The following is a 23,992-nucleotide window of genomic DNA, read 5'->3' on the forward strand; positions in this document are numbered from 1 at the left end:
GAGTGCAGAAGGCGCCAAAAAGCGACTGGGTGGTCAAGGTGAGGCCACCGTGTTGTTTGTAGGGGCTTTAAGGCACAGCTGCAGGCACACACAGCCGGGGCTCCCCTTGTGAAGTGCAGTCGTGAAGAGGCTGGTTGGCGCAAGGCAGACGTCAAGAGTGAAGAGCCGCCTTGATGAGGACAGCCGTTAAAGCTGACTGGAGCAACCGTCGCGTATGAGGGAGAGGCGAGCTGCTGGCGAGGAGTGCTGGTGACAGAGAAGGCTTGTGAAGCACTCTTGTGAGTGAACAGAGGGATGCCAGAGTTGCAGGTTCAGGCGTGAGAGAAGCTGAGCGTGGGCTGGTATTTGTTTTGGGTTTTGGAGAGCTCACGACTGCAAAGGAGCTGCCAAGGGGAGCAGATAAGCTGTAGGTGACAGAGGGCTGGTGTGGGCCGTTTTGGTGAGACTGACAGTGAAGAGAGCAGAGCAGGGTCTTGAGTGAAGCAGAGGAAAAGGTAGGTGTTGCTGCTTGGTGGTGGGCCGGTAGCAGGGCAGATAAGCTGCTTGGGTTTGGACTGCTGGCAGAGGATCAGCACAGAGAGAGAGTGAGAGAGAGATGATGGGTAGCTGCTGCTGACGACACATGCAGAGTAGATGGGCTACAGAGAGTTGAAGGTTAGCTGGTGTGGGCGCCTTCTGAAGTGAGAGTGGCTGGGTTCTTTCTGGTGTGATTGGCACAGCACGCAGGCGAGTGGATCATGCGGTGGTCAGGGATGTGGTGTATCCTCGGCTGACAGGCCTGAGTGTTTTTTTAATGGTTGTGTGAGTAAGGCTTCTGTGTCAGGAGAAGCTTGTATGAAATGTTGTGATTTGGAAATATATTGCTGGGTGTTTACTTTGAGTATGGTGCCCCTGTTTTATGCTGTTTGTCTGGCGTGGATTGGGTGGTGAAGTGTGAGAGAAGGTTCCAGCCGGTGGCTGGTGGTGCCCCCGTTCGTGTGTGTGTATTCCAAGTTTGCGAGGTGGAAGGGCTATAGAGGCAGGGTTTTCTTTCTTTTTTTCACCTCACACCCACATATGCAATGCATCCAAAAACTTTTAGATGAGACAAATCAGGTTTTCTGCTAGCAGTAAACCTCTCCACTGGAGTTACATCATGTATGGCTGCAGTTGGAGTCCTGTTCATGATGTAAACTGCTATAGAAATAGCCTCAGCCCAATAGCTATGCGGCATATTCTTCTCTTCCATCAATGCTCGTGCAATCTCAGCAATGTGTCTGTTGTTCTGCTCAAGCAACTCCATTTTGCTATGGAGTGTATCTGCATGTAAACTATCTTAGAATATCATTTTTCTTCAGAAATTTAGAGAACTCATTGGAGAAGTACTCTCCTCCTCCATCTGACCTTAGGCACTTTACATATTTTCCTTTTTGCTTTTCAACCATAACTCTGAAATTCTGAAAGTGAGTGAACACCTCATCCTTCTCCTTCATGAAGTATACCCACACTTTCCTTGTGTGGTCATCAATAAATGTCACATAATATCTGTAGCCTCCCATAGACATGGTCTTCGTAGGACCCCATACATCTGAATGCACATCTAGTGCATTTTCTAGTGCATTTCTGCTCACATTTCTGTTACGTGGAAATACATGCTTTGTTTGCTTTCCAAATTGGCATGCTTCACATATTCTCTACATACCTTCAACTTTAAATTTTGGCAGCCCTGTTACAATTCCTTTAGTCTGCATAGACTTCATTCTCTGCACATTCACATGTCCAATTCTTTTATGCCAAATGTCTGTGTTTGCAACAATTCTTGAACCATTTGCAAACATCGCAGCACTCACTTCAGTCATGTTTACATTCAACGTAAACATTCTGCCCACTCTATTGTCTTTTCCAACCAACCTACACTTGTCTTTAAAGTCTTTAACATAACAACCATCAGAACCTGCAAACCCTGCTCAATTATGTGACCAACTGAAACCAGATTCTTTGTTATGTTCGGAACATGAAGTACATCTGTAAGGTACTTCACTTTGCCATCCTGCATAGACAATGGCACATCTCCAACATGGGCAATTGGATGGGCAGTGTCATCCCCTGTTTCCACAAAACCTGGTCTTTCAAGGTTTTTCATCTTCTTGAACAACTCCCCCCATAACTTGTCATGTGGTTCGAAGCACCTAAATCAACATACCATACATCATCTTTATATGCTGCTTCTACATTTTTAGACATGGCATTAACAACATGCTGCATAACAAACAACCTTTCATTATCCTCATTGTTTATGCTTGAGGATGCATAGTTATTTTGCTGTAATTTCCCATTTTGCATGTCAGCCTGCTTCTTATAACAATCTACCTGCACATGTCTAGGCTTACCAAAATAAAAGCATCCACGTGTATCATTATACTGCATAACAAACAACCTTTCATTATCCTCATTGTTTATGCTTGAGGATGCATAGTTATTTTGCTGCAATTTCCCATTTTGCATGTCAGTTTGCTTCTTATAACAATCTACCTGCACATGTCTAGGCTTACCACAATAAAAGCATCCACGTGTATCATTATACTGCCTTTGCCGATTTCCACGACCTCTTTGACTCCCCCTGCCTCTGAATTGGCCTCTTTCACCTGTGTGTTGTTGTTGTTGTTGTCAATTCTGGGACTGTTGTTGCTGCTGCTGGCCATAATTTTGATTACCTGTTCGGCCATCTCCTTGGCCGCGTCCACGGCCTCCTCTACATCGTCCTCTTCTTGAACTTGTGTAGAAGGCCTATTGCTCTGAACTATTTTTGTTTTGTGAAGACTGTTGGTCTTCACAAGCTCTTCTCTTTCACCCAAGCTCTTCTCTTCTATAATCAACATAGACACCAAATCTGTAAAATTGGGAATGTTTTCCCGAGTCTGAATAGATGTCTTGAACGCCTTGTATTGTGGCCCGAGACCACGTAGAAAGACTTCCACCTTATCATCATCATCTACTGAAACACCAATAGATGCAAGGGATTCCACGATACCCTTTATCTTCAATGTATAGTCATTCACAAACATACTCTTTTTTTCCACAATATGAAGTTCATTCTTCAACTATATCTTTCATGCCTTGGTATTTGTTTCATAGAGTTTTACCAAGGTGTCCCACACCTCCTTGGGGGACTTGGCATCCTATATGTGCCAATCATTGTGTCTTGTATACTGATAGATGAAAAGATGCAGGGGGGAAGAGAGCTTGAGCTCTTGCAAGCACACATACACACTCACAAAACCCTAATAGAGAACACACAAGGTGAGAGGCTGAAAATCTTCTTCTTCTCTACTCAACACTCAACACCCCATATACAAGAATAAGAGTACACATAATATGAAAGGTACTCAACTAATACATACACGGGTTCTCTATAGTGTGAACCCGACTAAATGAACTGGCGCTATAACTATGCCAGTCTCTAGAATGGCTGTCACACAGCCTGTCATCCCACTAGCCGCATATCTCCCATGATCTCACCAACCATGCCAGTGGTGTTAATGTGGGGCCTATCCCCCAGGCGGTTCATCAGTGGTGGCCACTGCCTCACTAGACGAGCTCGATATCTCAACACTCCCCCTCGAGCTCAACTCCATCTCATGTACACCAAGCGAAGCCCTGAATCTGCGGAGCTTCTCTGTACCCAATGCTTTGGTGAAGATGTCAGCTACCTGATCCTCTGTGCTGACATAAACAAGGTCAAGGTCTCCTGCCAAGACCTTCTCTCTGACGAAGTGGTAGTGGACCTCTATGTGCTTCGTACGAGCATGAAAGACTGGGTTCCTGGCCAACTGTATACTGCTAATGTTGTCACAGAAAATGACAACTTGTCTATCCACTGATAGACCCAAATCTGCAAGTAGCTTTCTCAACCAAGCTACCTCACATGCTGCCATAGCAGCTCCTCTATACTCGGCCTCTGTACTGGATAGAGCAACCGTAGGCTGCTTCTTGCTGCTCCAAGTAATAGCAGCACTCCCCAAAGAAAACATGAATCCACTGGTAGATCTTCTGTTTGAGATACTACCAGCCCAATCAGCATCTGTGTACCCATGTACACATATCTCTGTCCCAGTCTCATAGAATAGTCCACAATGCAAAGTAGACTTCACATACCTCAGTATGCATCTCACTGCATCCAAATGCGGTTTCCGTGGAACCTGCATAAACTGACTCACCAACCCAACAGCATAGCTCAAATCTGGTCTGGTGATCGTCATGTAGATCAAACTTCCTACTATGCGTCTGTACATAGTAGGATCTTCCAAGATCTCTCCTGAATCTGCACTCAACTTGCCATTCTGATCCAATGGCACAGAAATAGGCTTACAGCCTGTCATACCATACTTGGACAACATGTCCAAGCCATACTGTCTCTGTAGTAATCCAATACCATGTGGTGACCTAATCACCTCAATGCCCAAGAAATATCTGAGCTCCCCCAGATCCTTCATCTCAAACTTCTGTCTAAGCAAGATCTTTACATCAAAGATCTCTGCATCATGGTCCCCCGTAATGATCAAGTCATCTACATAGATGACAACAAGCACAACCCCTCTATCACCATGTCTCACATACATCGAGAAATCTGCATTGGCTACATGAAAGCCAATAGTGACAAGATATTCAGAAATCTTGTCAGACCATGCTCTTGGTGCTTATTTTAAGCCATACAAGGCTTTCTTCAACCTGCAAACATGCTCGGGGTGACCCACATCCTCATAACCAGGTGGCTGCAGCATATACACCTCTTCTTGCAAATCCCCATGCAAGAATGCATTCTTTACATCCATCTGATGTAAAGACCATTGCTTTGACGCAGCCACTGCTATCACAACTCTCACCGTTGCCATCTTGGCAACTGGGCTGAAAGTTTCTTCATAATCAATGCCATATGTCTGCGCATACCCTTTGGCTACCAATCTAGCCTTGTACCTGTTTATGCTTCCATCACTGTTATGTTTAACTTTGTACACCCACTTGCATCCAATGGCTTTCTTGCCTTCTGGCAATTGCACTAAATCCCAAGTTTCATTTCCATATAGTGCATCCATCTCCTCATCCATAGCTTTCTCCCAACACACATTTCAAACAGCCTCATCAATGCATGTGGACTCTACAACCTGCACAACCTTTGCCATATATGCATAGTGATGTGCCACATAACCATCATATGTAAATCTCTGCACAGGGTTCTTCACTCTCCCCGATCTTCGTAGCTTTTCATTCATGGCTTCCATAGCCTTCTTTACACCAGGTGTTCTCATAGCTTGTAAGGTTCCTCCCTTTAAAAATGGGAGAAACACTTAAGATAGTCCGCTAAGTCTTATCTTGGGAAAAATTTCCTATTCATCGACACCTTGACCCTGTAGAGATTCAAGGATATGATTTATAGGTATGACCTAGCTCTATCCCGCAGGGGGAGCGTGATTTCCGAAACGTCAAATCACCCATAGGGCAATTGATCAAAAATTGGGCAACTACTAGACTTGATTTCTAGGGACAACGCTTTTTTCCTCATCTTATGCAAGGCACAGCCGCTGGCCTAGTCTTCTTGAATAGAGTTGCCCAAGAATCTAACTATCTAACGTAGGGCTTTCACTTAATTTGTTGGAAAGCTACCTGACTAATCGGGTCCACCCATCCGTAGGATGGTGCCGTCAGGGCATTCCATCCTCCCACTTTCCACCCTACTCACGCATCAATTTGTTTTCTAATTAATACTACCACACTGTTTGACATAAATAAGCATATTCCTTAATTAGGGCCCTTCTTCACAAGGTTCGTTATAACAGCCTTCTTACACAATACAATCATACCAAAGACAAGATGCAATTATATAAAAAGTTTATACATGAATCCATTTCCATACAAGCCAATCCGGCTCTCTTATTCTTATTCTGCCGATGATCTAGAATTCGGCCTTCCAGCCTCTACATGCTGGGCAAAACCCTACGGGACCATACACCTCATCGTCGGCCGCTGGCGAGGACTCAAGCTGGCCTGTCGCCCTCTCAGGCTCCATCGCTCGATCCTCCCGCCCCTCAGAGGGATGTCTGCGCACTAGGGTGGGCTTATTTACCGCACTAGCCTGGGCCCTCAGAACTAGGCAGCCTCATAATCTCTCGCCTCAATCGGCGATCCTTATTCTCCCAAAGGTATGAGGGGTACCTTGGGCCATTCCCGGGCTTTGCTAATGACGTCGCCCGGCTACACAAGCACGGAACGGAGTTAGCGTTGAAGCCAAAAGAAATCTTGAATTCCAAAGATAACAACTTCAATGCAACTTTCTAAGTATAGCATTCACAATTCATGAAGATAGCAATTTCAACGCAATTTATCGAAAACAACATCACATAATTCGTAATTTCATATAACTTTTATGTCCTTGTTTTAAAAGAAAAAGACACCATTCATTTATACTAATTTAAGGAAAATTCTCTTCTTTTGAAAATTAACCAAGCTAACCTGACCACCGTTTCCTTGAGGGACTTGAAAAGGGAGGACTGGAGCCGCATTGGGCGCATCTCCCTCCATCTCGTTGTTACGTGCGCCTCTTGAGGCAATATTTTTCCATCTCCGGGATGAGGCCATCTTAGGCGTCGCCTTGTAGAGCTCGCTGCTGCGATCGAAACGCTTCAATCGGATCTGAATTCCGAGCTCGTTTGCTCACCGTATGAGCAAAAGAATATGGCGCACGAACCCTCGCTTGAGCCAAAAATCCCTTACTAAAGTCTACGCAAATGGGGGGGGGGGGATTGTGAGATGTCCGTAAGGCCAAAGGCAAAAACGTGGAGAGGGCTGGGAGGGGTTGCTGCAAGCCTCTCTGTAAGTCTATTCACACGGGGGGGGGGGGGGGGGGGGGAAGAAGAGTTAAGGACACTGGTCCATGGCAAGAGGGGGATGGAGGAAAATTGGCTTATCTGAAAAGAGCCAAATGAGGGGCTGTGAGAGGGGTGGCTGCAAGGGCGGCTGTACTTGCAGCAAGTACGCTACGGCGGTACGGACGGCAGCACAACAGGGCATACGCTACACAGAAGTGCGTGCCGACTGAGGAGCACCCCGGGGGTTTATATAGCTGAGGGGTGAGGGTACGGGCGCTGCGCAAAGCAGGGACGAAAGGACGGTGTACCTTCAAAGGCTATGGATCAGTGGCCTGCATGGGTCTACCGGAAAGGTACGGTGTCGGTTGTCTGGGAAAGGAGTGGTACGCATGTACCTTATCCGGTCTGGGTGTCCGCCCAAGGGTACGCGTGGACCAAACAGTGGGCGGCCGTCCTTTGGTTGTTGGGCGGCCATTGTACGGGCGCCCTAGTAAGTGTGTACGGACCAAATTTTGGGGCGGGGTACCCAAATTTGGGACGCCCGCCTCGATTTGCGTGCCGAACCGCCCTGGGGGGCGAAATTTTTTTTTGTCCGGGAGGTTCTCCTGGTCGCAGGGGTTCAGACCGTTCGTCAATCGGACGTGCGGTCGTGCATTTATTAAGGTTTAAAGGTCGCCGTTTTTTAACTAAAATGATTAAAATTAGCGTATAGGCTTGATCCGGTGTCCGTTTTGGATGCTGTAAAATCCTATATTAGGGTAAAATTGCGCGCAGATTCCAAATTTGGGCTCAAAATTTGAAGATTCTAAGTGGAAATGACTCAAATAATAAAATTATTGATATTTATACCATAAAAACTCATAATTACATGGACATCTCTTTATTAGTGAAGATGGGTACGTTACATCCTTCCCCCCTTAAAGAAATCGAGATGTCCTCATCTCGTCATGAATTGGGGATAATCCTTTAAGAGTGTAGCTTCATCTTCCCAAGTTGCATCCTCTTCAGGGTAATCTTTCCACTGAACTAGATGTTCTACAAGAGTTCTATTTCGGAGTTGCCTTTCCCTAGAATCTATGATGCTATTGGGCTGTAATTCAAGGACTCCTTGAGTAGGGATAACTTGTTCATCATCAAGAATATGATCGAGACTGGGGACATATGGCTTTAACAAACTTACATGAAATACATTATGGACTTTGATATGGGCTGGAAGTTGGAGTTTATAGGCACTTTTACCTAGACACTTGATAACTGTATAAGGACCACAATACCTAGGGCTGAGCTTCTTATATTTCCCAAGTGATAGAGAACTTCGTTTGGGGCGCACTCGTAGAAGAACTTTGTCTCCTTCCTTGAAGATCCTTTCAGACCTCTTGTTGTCAGCATAATGCTTTTGTCGATCTTGGGCAGCTTTAATATCCTTTTGGATAGCCTTGGTTTGTTCCTCCATCTCTTCGAGCATTTTCCTGGATGCCTCAACTCTTATGGTCGGATCAGAGAAATTTAGAGGAGACAAGCATTCTTGCCCATAAAGTGCTTTGAATGGTGACATTCCTATGCTTTGATGATAAGACGCATTGTAGGCAAATTCTACCAGAGGAAGGTATTGAATCCACCTTCTGGGTTCCCGTCCACAGTATGCTCTGAGAATGTCTTCAATTACTTGATTGACTCTTTCAGTCTGGCCATCGGTCTCTGGATGATAAGCTGTGCTAAAGCAAAGTTGAGTCCCCAGAGCTTGAAATAAAGACTGCCAGAATTTTGAAGTGAAGTCAGAATCCCGATCACTTACTATCCTTTTTGGGAGACCATGAAGTTTGAGGACTTCCTTGATGAATATTTGAGCAACATCAGAAGCTTTGAAGGTCTTTTTTGCTGGTATAAGGTGAGCTACTTTGGTAAGTAAGTCCACTACTACTAGAATGGAGTCATATCCTCCTTGAACAGTGGGGAGACTTGTGACAAAATCCATACTAATGCACTCCCACTTCATTTGGGGAATATCTAAGGGTTGAAGCTTTCCAGGCATCTTGACCCTTTCAGCCTTGATCCTTTGGCATGAGAGACATTGTTTCAAGTACCGAAGCACATCATTTTTCAAGCCTGCCCAATGAAAGCTCCTTCTTACCGCATTTAATGTTTTTGCATAACCTGGGTGTCTTGCAGCAGGGCTATCATGGGCTTCATGGAGGATTAGTTTCTTTAAAGCAGGATCCTTAGGGATACATAGCCTGTGATTGAAGTAGAGGCTTCCTTCATGAGTGGAGTATCCCTTGATTAGATTCTTCTCTTTCTCTGAATGTCCCCCTTCTTCTACTAACTTTATCATCCTTTGATAATCTGGGTCATGAGATGAGACTTCTTCCACCTTGACCAGTATGGGATTATTTGGCATTGAAATTGCATTCAAGAAAGATTTGCGGCTAAGTGCATCAGCTACCACATTATCTTTCCCAGGGCGAAATTTGATGTTGAAATCATATTCTTGTAGAATTTCAATCCATCTCCTTTGCCGCATGTTGAGGTTAGGCTGGGTGAAGATCCACTTTAGACTTTTGTGGTCAGTTACAAGCTGGAATTTGCCTCCCAAGAGATAATGTCTCCATAATTTGAGGCAATGAACAACTGCTAAGAGTTCCAAATCATGGGTGGCATAGTTTGCTTCATATTGTTTCAGCTTGCGGGAAGTATAAGCGACTGGTCTTCCTTCTTGGCCTAAGACACCACCAAGTGCTAGACTACTAGCATCGGTAACCACTTCAAATTCCTTGGAGAAATCAGGAAGCTTTAAGACTGGGGCAGAAGTAATAATGACTTTCAGCTGATCAAAGCTGTTTTGATGGATTGGCAGCCACACTATTTTGCAATCCTTCTTAAGAAGATCTGTCAAGGGTGCAGCTACCAAGGCATAATCTTTGATAAAAATCCTATACCAACCCGTGATTCCCAAGAATCCACGAACTTCACGAACTGATTTAGGGGGTGGCCATTCTAGAATATCCTTGACTTTGGCAGGGTCTACTGAGATGCCATCCTTGGAGACGATGAATCCAAGATACTCAATTTGATGAGTAAAGAAGGTACATTTGCTCTTCTTGGCATAGAGTTTGTGTCTGCGCAGCAATTGCAGAACTCTACGCACATGCTCCTCATGCTCTTCCATTGATTTGGAGTAGATTAGGATGTCATCAAAGAAAACAAGCACAAACTCATCCAAGTATGGGCGGAATATATCTTGCATTAGGCGGTTGAAGGTTGCAGGAGCATTGGTTAACCCGAATGACATTACAGTAAACTCATAGTGGCCATAACGGGTATTAAAGGCTGTTTTGGGTATATCTGCTTCCTTGACTTTGATCTGATAGTAACCAGACCTCAAATCTATTTTTGAGAAGACTTTGGCCCCATGAAGCCTGTCAAGAAGTTCATCGATGCGAGGGATAGGATACTTATTCTTGACAGTGACTTGATTTAGCCCTCGATAATCTATGCAGAGGCGGAGAGTCCCGTCCTTCTTTTTTTGGAAAAGAACAGGTGCTCCCCACGGAGAGCTACTGGGGCGTACAAATCCTTATTCAATGAGTTGGGAAAGTTGCTCCTTAAGTTCAATGGCTTCAGGAAGGGACATTTTATAGGGAGTTTTTGAGACGGGTTGAGCTCCAGGGATCACCTCGATTTCATGGTCGACTTCTCGAGGAGGCGGTAACCCTGTAAGCTCGTCAGGGAAGATGTCAGAGAATTCTTGGAGCCAAGAGGGTTCTGTCTCCATACTAGGTTCAATGACTTTGTTGAGTTTGACTAAGAAAACTTGCTGACCCTTACGTGTCCCCTTGAGAAGATGTTTTGCCTTGACTACCCTAGACTTAGGTTTTCCTGTGATTCCCTGAACAGATATTACTTGGCCATGCTCATTTTCAAAAGTGATACTCCCCTGGTTACAATGAATGCTAGCTTTGTTCGCAATTAACCAATCCATCCCAAGGATTCCATCATAAATTCCTAGTGGCAAGACTCTAAAGTGACCATGAGTTTGCTCATTACCCAGCTCAAAATCAAGGTTTCCTATAGAGTGGCGAGATACTACTTCTTTCCCACTGGCTAACTCTACAATCATTTTTCTAGCTGATTTTTGACCCAAGTTTAATTTTTGCAAGCACCTAGGAGAAAGGAATGAATGGGTACTGCCACAATCAATCAAAAGCTGAAATGGCTTACCGTGATGAGTGGCGGGGGCTTGGATTACACCAAATTGTTTATTCGGACCTTGGTGTTCTACTGCCGCATGGACGGTGGCGCGCTCTTCTTCAGCCTCTTCCAAGGTTGGTTCTTCACTTATAACACAGGCAGTTCTAGCAACTGTTCCTCCGCGGCCTCTGCCACGACCACTGCCTCTTGCACCTTGGTGGGTAGGGGTTCCACGGCCTTGATTTCCTCTGTTACCTTGGGGGAATGATGTTGCCATCTTGGGACAGTTGGCTCTAAAGTGTCCTGGCTCATTGCACTCAAAACACAGAGGGCCTTCTCTGGAAGAAGCAGCATACGAGCGGGGGGCAAAAGAGTTGCCTTGTCGCCCTCTGTTGTAGTAGGGGAAATTTTGTTGAGGTTTCTTGTAGGGTTGATCTCTAAGGTTTGCCTCAGGGTAAGATCTCTTTTGATTCTTCGGTTTGTTAGCCTTCATTTCTTTCACAAGGGGCTTTGCTCGTATGAGAGCATCGTGTAAAGTGGTTGGCCTCATTGCTTCAAGGCGGGAATCTAGGGGTTCATTTAGCCCTTGGCAGAAACGAGCCACTTGCTGGGAAGTAGTCATAGCTGGGGCATACTTCCGGAGGGTAATGAATTTGGAATAGTAGTCCTCAAGAGTTAAGCTGCACTGTCTAAGACTAAAGAACTCATTCATCTTTATGGATTCATGGGATGGAGGAAGATATCTTTCCTTCACTGCCTGCTTGATGTCTTCCCACGTTTGAGAATGCTCGGTGACTTCCTTGTCACGGCACCACTGTTTCCACCAGAGTTTAGCATCTCCAGTGAGGCGAAACCGTGCGAGCATAGACTGATTTGCTACTCCAGTATCGGCAGCAGAGAAATAATCGTCCATCGCCTCAATCCAGACTTCAGCATCCTTCTCAACCTTTGAACCTTCTCCTTTAAAGGAGGGAGGTTGCATTTGCTTGAGCAGGAGCTTCTTCTCCTGGGTATCGGTATAAAGCGCATTGGGAAGTGGAGGGTGGTCATCCTGGCCATCATCGTAAAAACAATTTTTAAGATTACAAGATTCATATTTGCACAAAGCTTAATTTTTGGAGAGCAAAACCATTGAAATTATTTTATTTCCAAATATTTACAAGGACAAGTTTTATTACAAAGATCTGAGACTAATATAATTAGTCTTATTTGACATCAAGGGAAATTCCTAGGCTTCACTGTGACATAAGGGTAGAGCGGTCCACATATGTGAAATATGGGGGTTCCGCTGTAGTTTCTAAGACTCTAAAAACTGATGGTAAGGGTGGTAAACTCTGGATTGGGGTGGGTCCCAACACTGCTACTCTATCAGCAGGTAAGACCTGCATCACTTTGTCATACACCCAACGATCCTGAGGTATGCGAACCCCATCTATAGTCACCGAGGTGTCGTCCCTGGGGGTACCGACGAACCAAAATAAGCGGACCATCTTCAGCTTCTCAATCCAACGAATCCGCTTAAGGTCGGTGGTGAGGTTCCCAATCTGATCTGCTCGGATGATGAAGTATCTCGGCCCACGACTCCAAAAATCTCTACCCCATCCTCTCTGAATACGAGAGAAATGAGGGAGGGATATCTTCTCTAATATCTGCACCATGGTGTCGCGGAACTCGAAATTCGAGGAGTGACTAGCAGTCTCGAAGATGCATTGGAAAACTAGAAATTTGGAGTAGGCATCTTCCTCTTCCTACAATCATTCAAACATCAATTTAATTTATTTGTTTTAGTAGGATGTCTTTACTAATTATGTTAGGTAAAACATTTATTACAAAACAGTCCTTAAACTGCAATTCCTAGGAGCCAAACTTGCTCTGATACCAATTGTAAGGTTCCTCCCTTTAAAAATGGGAGAAACACTTAAGATAGTCCGCTAAGTCTTATCTTGGGAAAAATTTCCTATTCATCGACACCTTGACCCTGTAGAGATTCAAGGATACGATTTATAGGTATGACCTAGCTCTATCCCGCAGGGGGAGCGTGATTTCCTAAACGTCAAATCACCCATAGGGCAATTGATCAAAAATTGGGCAACTACTAGACTTGATTTCTAGGGACAACGCTTTTTTCCTCATCTTATGCAAGGCACAGCGCTGGCCTAGTCTTCTTGAATAGAGTTGCCCAAGAATCTAACTATCTAACGTAGGGCTTTTACTTAATTTGTTGGAAAGCTACCCGACTAATCGGGTCCACCCATCCGTAGGATGGTGCCGTCAGGGCATTCCATCCTCCCACTTTCCACCCTACTCACGCATCAATTTGTTTTCTAATTAATACTACCACACTGTTTGACATAAATAAGCATATTCCTTAATTAGGGCCCTTCTTCACAAGGTTCGTTATAACAGCCTTCTTACACAATACAATCATACCAAAGACAAGATGCAATTATATAAAAAGTTTATACATGAATCCATTTCCATACAAGCCAATCCGGCTCTCTTATTCTTATTCTGCCGATGATCTAGAATTCGGCCTTCCAGCCTCTACATGCTGGGCAAAACCCTACGGGACCATACACCTCATCGTCGGCCGCTGGCGAGGACTCAAGCCGGCCTGTCACCCTCTCAGGCTCCATCGCTCGATCCTCCCGCCCCTCAGAGGGATGTCTGCGCACTAGGGTGGGCTTATTTACCGCACTAGCCTGGGCCCTCAGAACTAGGCAGCCTCATAATCTCTCGCCTCAATCGGCGATCCTTATTCTCCCAAAGGTATGAGGGGTACCTTGGGCCATTCCCGGGCTTTGCTAATGACACCGCCCGGCTACACAAGCACGGAACGAAGTTAGCGTTGAGGCCAAAAGAAATCTTGAATTCCAAAGATAACAACTTCAATGCAACTTTCTAAGTATAGCATTCACAATTCATGAAGATAGCAATTTCAACGCAATTTATCGAAAACAACATCACATAATTCGTAATTTCATATAACTTTTATGTCCTTGTTTTAAAAGAAAAAGACACCATTCATTAATACTAATTTAAGAAAAATTCTCTTCTTTTGAAAATTAACCAAGCTAACCTGACCACCGTTTCCTTGAGGGACTTGAAAAGGGAGGACTGGAGCCGCATTGGGCGCATCTCCCTCCATCTCGTTGTTACGTGCGCCTCTTGAGGCAATATTTTTCCGTCTCCGGGATGAGGCCATCTTAGGCGTCGCCTTGTAGAGCTCGCTGCTGCGATCGAAACGCTTCAGTCGGATCTGAATTCCGAGCTCGTTTACTCACCGTATGAGCAAAAGAATATGGCGCACGAACCCTCGCTTGAGCCAAAAATCCCTTACTAAAGTCTATGTAAATGGGGGGGGGGGGAATTGTGAGATGTCCGTAAGGCCAAAGGCAAAAACGTGGAGAGGGCTGGGAGGGGTTGCTGCAAGCCTCTCTGTAAGTCTATTCACACGCGGGGGGGGGGGGGGGGGGGGGGGGGGGAAGAAGAGTTAAGGACACTGGTCCATGGCAAGAGGGGGATGGAGGAAAATTGGTTTATCTGAAAAGAGCCAAATGAGGGGCTGTGAGAGGGGTGGCTGCAAGGGCGGCTGTACTTGCAGCAAGTATGCTACGGCGGTACGGACGGCAGCACAACAGGGCATACGCTACACAGAAGTGCGTGCCGACTGAGGAGCACCCCGGGGGTTTATATAGCTGAGGGGTGAGGGTACGGGCGCTGCGCAAAGCAGGGACGAAAGGACGGTGTACCTTCAAAGGCTATGGATCAGTGGCCTGCATGGGTCTACCGGAAAGGTACGGTGTCGGTTGTCTGGGAAAGGAGTGGTACGCATGTACCTTATCCGGTCTGGGTGTCCGCCCAAGGGTACGCATGGACCAAACAGTGGGCGGCCGTCCTTTGGTTCTTGGGCGGCCATTGTACGGGCGCCCTAGTAAGTGTGTACGGACCAAATTTTGGGACGGGGTACCCAAATTTGGGGCGTCCGCCTCGATTTGCGTGCCGGACCGCCCCGGGGGGCGAATTTTTTTTTTTTGTCCGGGAGGTTCTCCTGGTCGCAGGGGTTCAGACCGTTCGTCAATCGGACGTGCGGTCGTGCATTTATTAAGGTTTAAAGGTCGCCGTTTTTTAACTAAAATGATTAAAATTAGCGTATAGGCTTGATCCGGTGTCCGTTTTGGATGCTGTAAAATCCTATATTAGGGTAAAATCGCGCGCAGATTCCAAATTTGGGCTCAAAATTTGAAGATTCTAAGTGGAAATGACTCAAATAATAAAATTATTGATATTTATACCATAAAAACTCATAATTACATGGACATCTCTTTATTAGTGAAGATGGGTACGTTACATGGGATCCCAAGCTCCTCATCAAGGCTCATATTTGAGCCACTAGACTCTCCATCAATATGAGAATGCCCTGCAGAAATGTCAGGCATACTAAGGGGCTCAACTACTTTCTCTTTTCCTTTACGTGATGTACTAATCACATTTGCAGGGCTGGTATTATGACGCAGCCTGCCACTCCATGGTCTATCAATAGACCCACTAGATGAGGACTCTCCTGGTCCACTCAAAGACTGTGATTGCTGACCTGCATTCTGTGCAACCACACTTCCACTCACATCAGCCCCAATAGCTTCTTTTTCAGCAGCATACCAGCTGCTCATCTCATCAAAGACAACATCCCTGCTTACCCTCAACTCACGTGTAGCAGGGTTATAACACATGTATCCCTTTTGCTCAAGGGAATATCCAATAAACACACATTTTTCAGCTTTCGGATCCAGCTTAGTTCTCAGCTCATCTGGCACATGCACATATGCAATGCATCCAAAGACTTTCAGATGAGACAAATCTGGTTTTCTGCCAGTAAACCTCTCCTCTGGAGTTACATCATGTATGGCTGCAGTTGGAGTCTTGTTCATGATGTATACTGCTGTAGAAACAGCCTCAGCCCAATAGCAATGCGGCGTATTCTTCTCTTCCATCAATGCCCGCGCAATCTCAGCAATGTGCCTGTTTTTCCGCTCAGCAACTCCATTTTGCTGCGGAGTGTATCTACATGTAAACTGTCTCCGAATACCATTCTTCTTCAAAAATTTAGAGAACTCATTGGAGAAGTATTCTCCCCCTCCATCTGACCTTAGGCACTTGACATATTTTCCTGTTTGCTTTTCAACCAAAACTCTGAAATTCTGAAAGTGAGTGAATACCTCACTCTTCTCTTTCATGAAATATACCCACACTTTCCTTGTGTGGTCATCAATGAAAGTCACATAATACCTGCAGCCTCCCATAGATATGGTCTTCGTAGGACCCCATACATCTGAATGCACAACATCTAGTGCATTTCTGCTCACATATCTGTTACGTGGAAACACATGCTTTGTTTGCTTCCCAAATTGGCATGCTTCACATATTTTCTGCATACCTTCCACTTTAAATTTTGGCAGCCCTGTCACAATTCCTTTTGTCTGCATAGACTTCAATCTCTGCACATTTACATGTCCAATTCTTTTATGCCATATGTCTGTGTTTGCAACAACTCCTGAACCATTTGCAAACATCGCAGTACTCATTTCAGGCATGTCTACATTCAACGTAAACATTCTGCCCACTCTGTTGCCTTTTGCAACCAACCTGCACTTGTCTTTGAAATCTTCAACATAACACCCATCAGGGTTAAACCGAACCTGCAAACCCTGCTCAATCATCTGGCCAACTGAAACCAGATTCTTTGTTATGTTCGGTACATGAAGTACATCTGCAAGGTACTTCACTTTGCCATCCTGCATAGACAATGGCACATCTCCAATGTGGGCAATTGGATGAGCAGTGTCATCCCCTGTTTCCACAAAACCTGGTCTTTTCGGGTTCTTCATCTCCTTGAACCACTCCCCATGACTCATCATGTGGTTTGAAGCGCCTGAATCCACATACCATACATTATCTTTTTGTGCTGCATCAACATTTTCAGACATGGCATTCACAACATGCTCCATAACAAACAACCTTTCATTGTCCTCATTATTTCTGCTTGAGGATGCATAGTTGTTTTGCTGCACTTTCCCATTTTGCATGTCAGCTTGCTTCTTATAACATTCTGCCTGCACATGTCCAGTCTTACCACAATAATAGCATTCACGTGCATCATTGTACTGCCTTTGCCAATTTCCACGTCCTCTTTGACTCCCGCTACCTCTGAATTTGCCTCTTCCACCTGCGTGTTGTTGTTGTTGTTGTTGATTCTGGGACTGTTGTTGTTGCTGCTGCTGTTGCTGACCATAATTCTGATTACCTGTTCGACCACCTCCTTGACCGCGTCCACGGCCTCCTCTACCTCGTCCTCTTCCTGAACTCGTGTAGAAGGCCTGTTGCTCTGAACTGTTTTTGCTTTGTGAAGACTGTTGGTCTTCACCCAAGCTCTTCTCTTCGATAATCAGCATAGACACCAAATCTGTAAAGTTGGGAATGTTTTCCCGAGTCTGAATAAACGTCTTGAACGCCTTGTATTGTGGCCCGAGACCACGTAGACAGACCTCCACCTTATCATCATCATCTACTGACACACCAATAGATGCAAGGGATTCCACAATACCCTTTATCTTCAATGCATAGTCATTCACAGACATGCTCTTTTTCTCCACAGTATGAAGTTCATTCTTCAACTGTATCTTACGTGCCTTGGTATTTGTTTCATAAAGCTTTACCAAGGTGTCCCACGCCTCCTTGGGAGACTTGGCATCCTGAATGTGCCCAATCATGGTGTCCTGTATACTAATGGAAAGACAATACATAACCTTCCTGGCTCCTTGGTTCCAGTCTTTAAACTCTTTCACATCTGCAGCGGTAGGATTTATGTCCGGTATCTCCGGTGCCTCTTCATGTTCACCTTCTATGTAGTCCCAATAGCCTTTTCCCATCAAGAAATTAGTCAACCTGAACCTCCAAGCATGAAAGTTATTCTTATCCAGCTTCTCAGCCACAATCTGTGTTATGCCATCATTAGACATCTTGCCAAACACACAATTTTACCAGAAGCTGCACTCTGGTTTTTTTCTGCACAAATGCTGTATTTTCTGCACAGCGGTACTACAGTCCACTCAAATGTCACAACCAGTGACCTCAATGTGCATACATACACCCAATGGCAACTGTAGACCTCTTTGTAGCACCCACAGTGTCTGCACAGTCAATCTGTCTTCCTACAGTTCTTAAAACAGAGTTCTGTAGAGAATCGATGACTTACCCGCAGTGCTCGAAATCGCCTGCTTTCTGAAAAATGGAGGTCCAGACGCGCCCGAAACGCGTTTTCGGCCCGGAAATTTCAGTCCAAAGGACAATCCGAAGGACTGCAATCCGAAGGACTGTATAGTTGCCCTATAGCTTTACTCCCGCGAAGAAAGCTCCTCAATCAGAGACCGTTTGCCGGTGCCTCCCGTAGAGCTCCCGACAAGGGTGTAGTCACCAACACAAATAGGGAAGAGTAGTTGCAGCTCTTACCCTCGTACCGCTTCCTGTGGTTCTCTTGCTTGTAGCTCAGCCCTTAGCACGAACCAGGCTCTGATACCATGAAAAGATGCAGGGGGGAAGAGAGCTTGAGCTCTTGCAAGCACACACACACACTCACAAAACCCTAATAGAGAACACACAAGGTGAGAGGCTGAAAATCTTCTTCTTCTCTACTCAACACTCAACACCCCATATACAAGAATAAGAGTACACATAATATGAAAGGTACTCAACCAATACATACACGGGTTCTCTATAGTGTGAACCCGACTAAATGAACTGGCGCTATAACTATGCCAGTCTCTAGAATGGCTGTCACACAGCCTATCATCCCACTGGCCGCATATCTCCCATGATCTCACCAACCATGCCAGTGGTGTAAATGTGGGGCCTATCCCCCAGGCGGGTCATCAGTGGCCACCGCCTCACTAGACGAGCTCGATATCTCAACAATAGAGAGCCAATACATAACTTTTCTGGCTCCTTGGTTCCAATCCTTGAACTCTTTCACATCTGCAGAGCAGTCGGATTGATTTCTGATATCTCTGGTGTCTCTTCATGCTCACCTTCTATATAGTGCCAGTAACCCTTTCCCATGAGGAAATTTGTCAGCCTGAACCTCCAAGCATGGAAGTTGTTCTTATCAAGCTTCTCAACAACAATCTGGTTTATGCCATCATTTGACATCTTGCCAGACACACAAATTTACCAGAAACAGCACTCTGGTCTGTCCTGCACAAATTTACCAGAAACAGCACTCTGGTCTGTCCTGCACAAACTGCTGTATTTTTTGTAGCGGTACTATAGTACACTCAAATGTCACAACCAGTGACCTCAATGTGCATACATACACCCAATGCCAACTGTTGACCTCCTTTTGCAACACACACAGTGTTTGCACAACCAATCTGTCTTCCTACAGTTCTTAAAACAGAGTTCTACAAAGAATCGATGACTTACCCGAAGTGCTCGAAATCGCCTGTTTTCTTAAAAACGGAGATCGTAATGCGTCCGAAACATGTTTTCAGACCCAAAAATTTATCTAATAGGACAGTCCGATAGGACAGTATAGTTGCCCTATAGCTTTACTCCCGCGAAGAAAGCTCCTCAATCAGAGATCATTTGTCGGTGCCTCCTGTAGAACTCCCAACAAGGGTGTAGTCGCCACCAATACAAATAGGGAAGAGTAGTTGAAGCTCTTATCCTCGTACCGCTTCCTGTGCTTCTCTTGCTTGCAGCTCAGCCCTTAGTATGAACCAGGCTCTGATACCATAAAAAGATGCAAGGGGAAAGAGAGCTTGAGCTCTTGCAAGCACATACACACTCACAAAACCCTAAAAGAGAACACACAAGGTGAGAGGCTGAAAATCTTCTTCTTCTTCACTCAACACTCAACACACCATATACAAAGATAAGAGTACACACATATGAGAAGGTACTCAACCAAATACATACTATGGTTCTCTATAGTGTGAACCAAACTAAATAAGCTGGCGCTATAACTATTCCAATCTCTAGAATGGCTGTCACCACACAGCCTGTCATCCCACTGGACGCATATCACCCATGATCTCACCAACCATGCCAGTGGTGTAAGTGTGGGGCCTATCCCCTAGGTGGGTCATCAGTGTCCACCGCCTCACTAGATCAATATGAAAAAGAGTTCCTAGGCCCCCTAGCTAGATCTTCATGCAAACTTCAAGCTAGTCACACCACTTACACACCCAATATGAAATTGCCTGTTTCACAGATTCAACTGTCTTTAAAACAATCTTTTAATGAAACCATAAAATCATTGATCATAATCCTCCAAAATATCCGGTTGAATTCCAATTTCCATTCATTCCTTCATCGGTATACCTATGGCATCATTGGCAACCAGAACGCTCACCACCTGTCTACTCAGGGGCCTTTTCAATAGTTCCTAGCTCATAGTACCCGAAAATATATTCACTTATAAAAATCTAGATGGACTCTCCGTTGAAGATCAACAAGATCAACCAACAAATCCATATAAAAGAGCCATGGACTCATCCGTTGAGGACCAACAAGATCAACCAACAAATCCATATAAAAGAGCCATGGACTCATCCATTGAGGACCAGCAAGGTCAATCAACCAGATCCATCCCCGAGTTTAGAAAACAACTCTAACACCTTGTTCCATTTTCTTCCTCGACGCACGCGTGGGTATCTTCGACGACCTAGAGCCCAAGCATTGTATGGTCAACACTCTCTAGGATCCTTCGCAGGTCACCTAGCGCTTCACTCATAGGCCGCTTCCTTGGTCCCTCATCCACCGTACCGGAAGCTCACCATTTAAATCAAACTGAGGCTGGTCAAGACCTCGACCGACTGTGCTGCGCGAGACGTCCTCCGTTCACTCTCCGTCAGGTGTTGTGCAACTTTATCACTTAGGTCTCCCCACGACCTCATTCACAAGACGGTCAAAATGCTTCCCCAGCATTCTTGACATAAAACAGTCATTTAAAAATAGGTCATAAATATAGCTTCTATAACAAACTCTCGTCTTTCCACATTGTTCCACATCAATCCACATTACTTAATCTAAGTCCAATCATATATATTCTCATCGTCCTTTATCCATTCTCATCCAATCACATCATTTTCCATCTCATCACATCTTTCCACATTTATAGTCATCACATCTCATCCACTCGCATCTATCCATATCCACATCTCATTACATCACATTCATTCACATCTCATCCATTCAAATTTATCCCGATCCACATCACTTCACATCCATTTCACCTCACATCTCATTCATTCATTCACATCTATCTCGATTCACATCACATCACATCTCATCCATTCACATCACATCTCATTCATTCACATCTATCTCAATTCACATCCCATCACATCTCATCCATTCACATCACATCTCATTCATTCACATCTATCTCGATTCACATCACATCACATCGCATCCATTCACATCACATATCATCCATTCACATCACATATCATCCATTCACATCTATCCCAATTTACATCATATCACATCACATCCATTTCACATCACATCTCATTCATTCACATCTATCCTGATTCACATCACATCTCACCCATTCACACTTATCCCGACTCACATCACATCACATCCATTCACATTCATTATATCCTCATTCCATCACATACATTCTATCCACATTACATCATGTCCACATCTATCCACATCATATCTCATTCATTTCTCCATCCACTTTACATTACATCCACATCATATCTTATTCATACACATCCCATCTCATTCATCCACATCCATCCAATCATTCACATGCACATGACTATCCACATCTATCCATACATTCACATTTATCACTTCACATCCACATATATTCACATCACACCACATTTCATCCACATCTCTTTACATCAAATCACATCTCATCCACATCCACATCACATTCACATCCACATCTCTTTACATTACATCACATCTCATCCACATCCACATCACATTCACATCCACATCCCCTTACATTACGTCACATCTTATCCACATCCATATCACATTCACATCCACATCTCTTTTTAGCACATCACATCTCATCCACATCCACATCACTTTCACATCCACATCACTTTACATTACATTCTTTCACATACACATCCACATCCATTTATCACATTCTTTCACATACACATTTACATCTATTTACATCACAGTCTTTCACATACACATCCACATCCATTTACATCACATTCTTTCACATACACATCCACATCCATTTACTTCCCATCTCACCCTTTCACATATCCTCTCATCTCATTCTCATCTTATCATTCACATCCACATCCATTTACTTCACATCTCATCCACATTCATTTTCATCACACCACATCCTATCACACATCTCATTCACATCTTATCACATCCATTCACATCCTATCACATCCCATTCATTTTCATCACACCACATCCTATCACATCCCATTCACATCTTATCACATCCATTCACATCCTATCGCATCCCATTTACATCTTATCACATCTATTCATATCCTATTTACATAGTATCACATCCTATCACATCCCATTTACATCTTCACATCTATTCACATCCTATCACATCCTATTTTCATAGTATCACATCCCATTTACATCCTATCGCATCCCATTTACATCTTGTGACATATATTCATATCCCATTTACATCTTATCATATCTATTCACATCATCACATCCATTCACATCCTATCGCATCCCATTCACATCTTATTCCCATTTAGTAGCTTTTCCTACTTCGATACCGATAATGGGACTTTTTCTAAATTTCTACCAATTGTTTGGCTTAGATAAAGGTTCTTTTTCTCGACGATTATTTCCCTATTCTTTCTCAATTTCTCAAATGAATTATATTCAATATTCCTCTTTTGAATAAAAGAATTCATGGGATTTACAAAAATCAATTCTACCCATATTTTCACTTTTGATAAATATTCATAAATTGAATTATACTAAAAATTCCTTTTTTTCTATTTAATTTCTTGGATTTCAAATATCATGGGAATTCCTCTTTTTACATTTAATTGCTTAAATTCTAAATGTCATGGGAATTCCTCTTTTATCATCAAATAAATTTATCTAAAAATTCTCTTTTCTTTAATAAAAATATCTTTTAATTCAATATGCCAAGAATTTCACTTTTACTATTTAAATGATTGAACTCCAAATGTCATGGAAATTTTTCTTTTATCATTTAAATATTTCTCATGCATAAAATAAATTTATATAAAATTTCTCTTTGAATTTAAATAAAATATCCATTAATTCCAATATGCTAAGAATTACACATTTACTATTTAAATCATTGAATTCCAAATGTCATGGAAATTCCTCTTTTATCATTTAAATATTTCTCATGCATAAAATAAATTTATCTAAAATTTCTCTTTGAATTTAAATAAAATATCCATTAATTACAATATGCTAAGAATTGCACTTTTACTATTTAAATGATTGAATTTCAAATGTCATGGGAATTTCTCTGTTATCATTTAAAAAAAATACCATAATTTTCTCTTTTCTTAACTATTTAATTATACATAAACCTTAAAAGTAGTTTTCCATTGAATGTGATGAAAATCATTCTTTTAGCCTAGGATATTCAATCCTAGAATATGGTAGGAAGTCCTCTTTTCACGTTATGCATAAGAATGAATTATGTATCAATTTCTTAAAAATTTTACCATAGCTGCGCTGCTATTACTGATAATTTTTAGTATTTTTGAAAAGAATAAGACTCAGTAATGTAATTATGATAGTATAACTATCTTTTAACCTTAAATCCAATTTATGGATTTAACTCATAAGATTACCATAATTTATTAGCATATAAGTATAAAAAACTATTTTCTTAATCTCTAGCTTCACAAGACTAGAGTTTGATTTGTGAATTGAGAATTTCTCCCTATGAG

Source organism: Cibotium barometz, chromosome 23 (assembly GCF_041138505.1).
Source record: "Cibotium barometz isolate CiBa-2024 chromosome 23, ASM4113850v1, whole genome shotgun sequence".
Classification (NCBI taxonomy): Eukaryota; Viridiplantae; Streptophyta; class Polypodiopsida; order Cyatheales; family Cibotiaceae; genus Cibotium; species Cibotium barometz.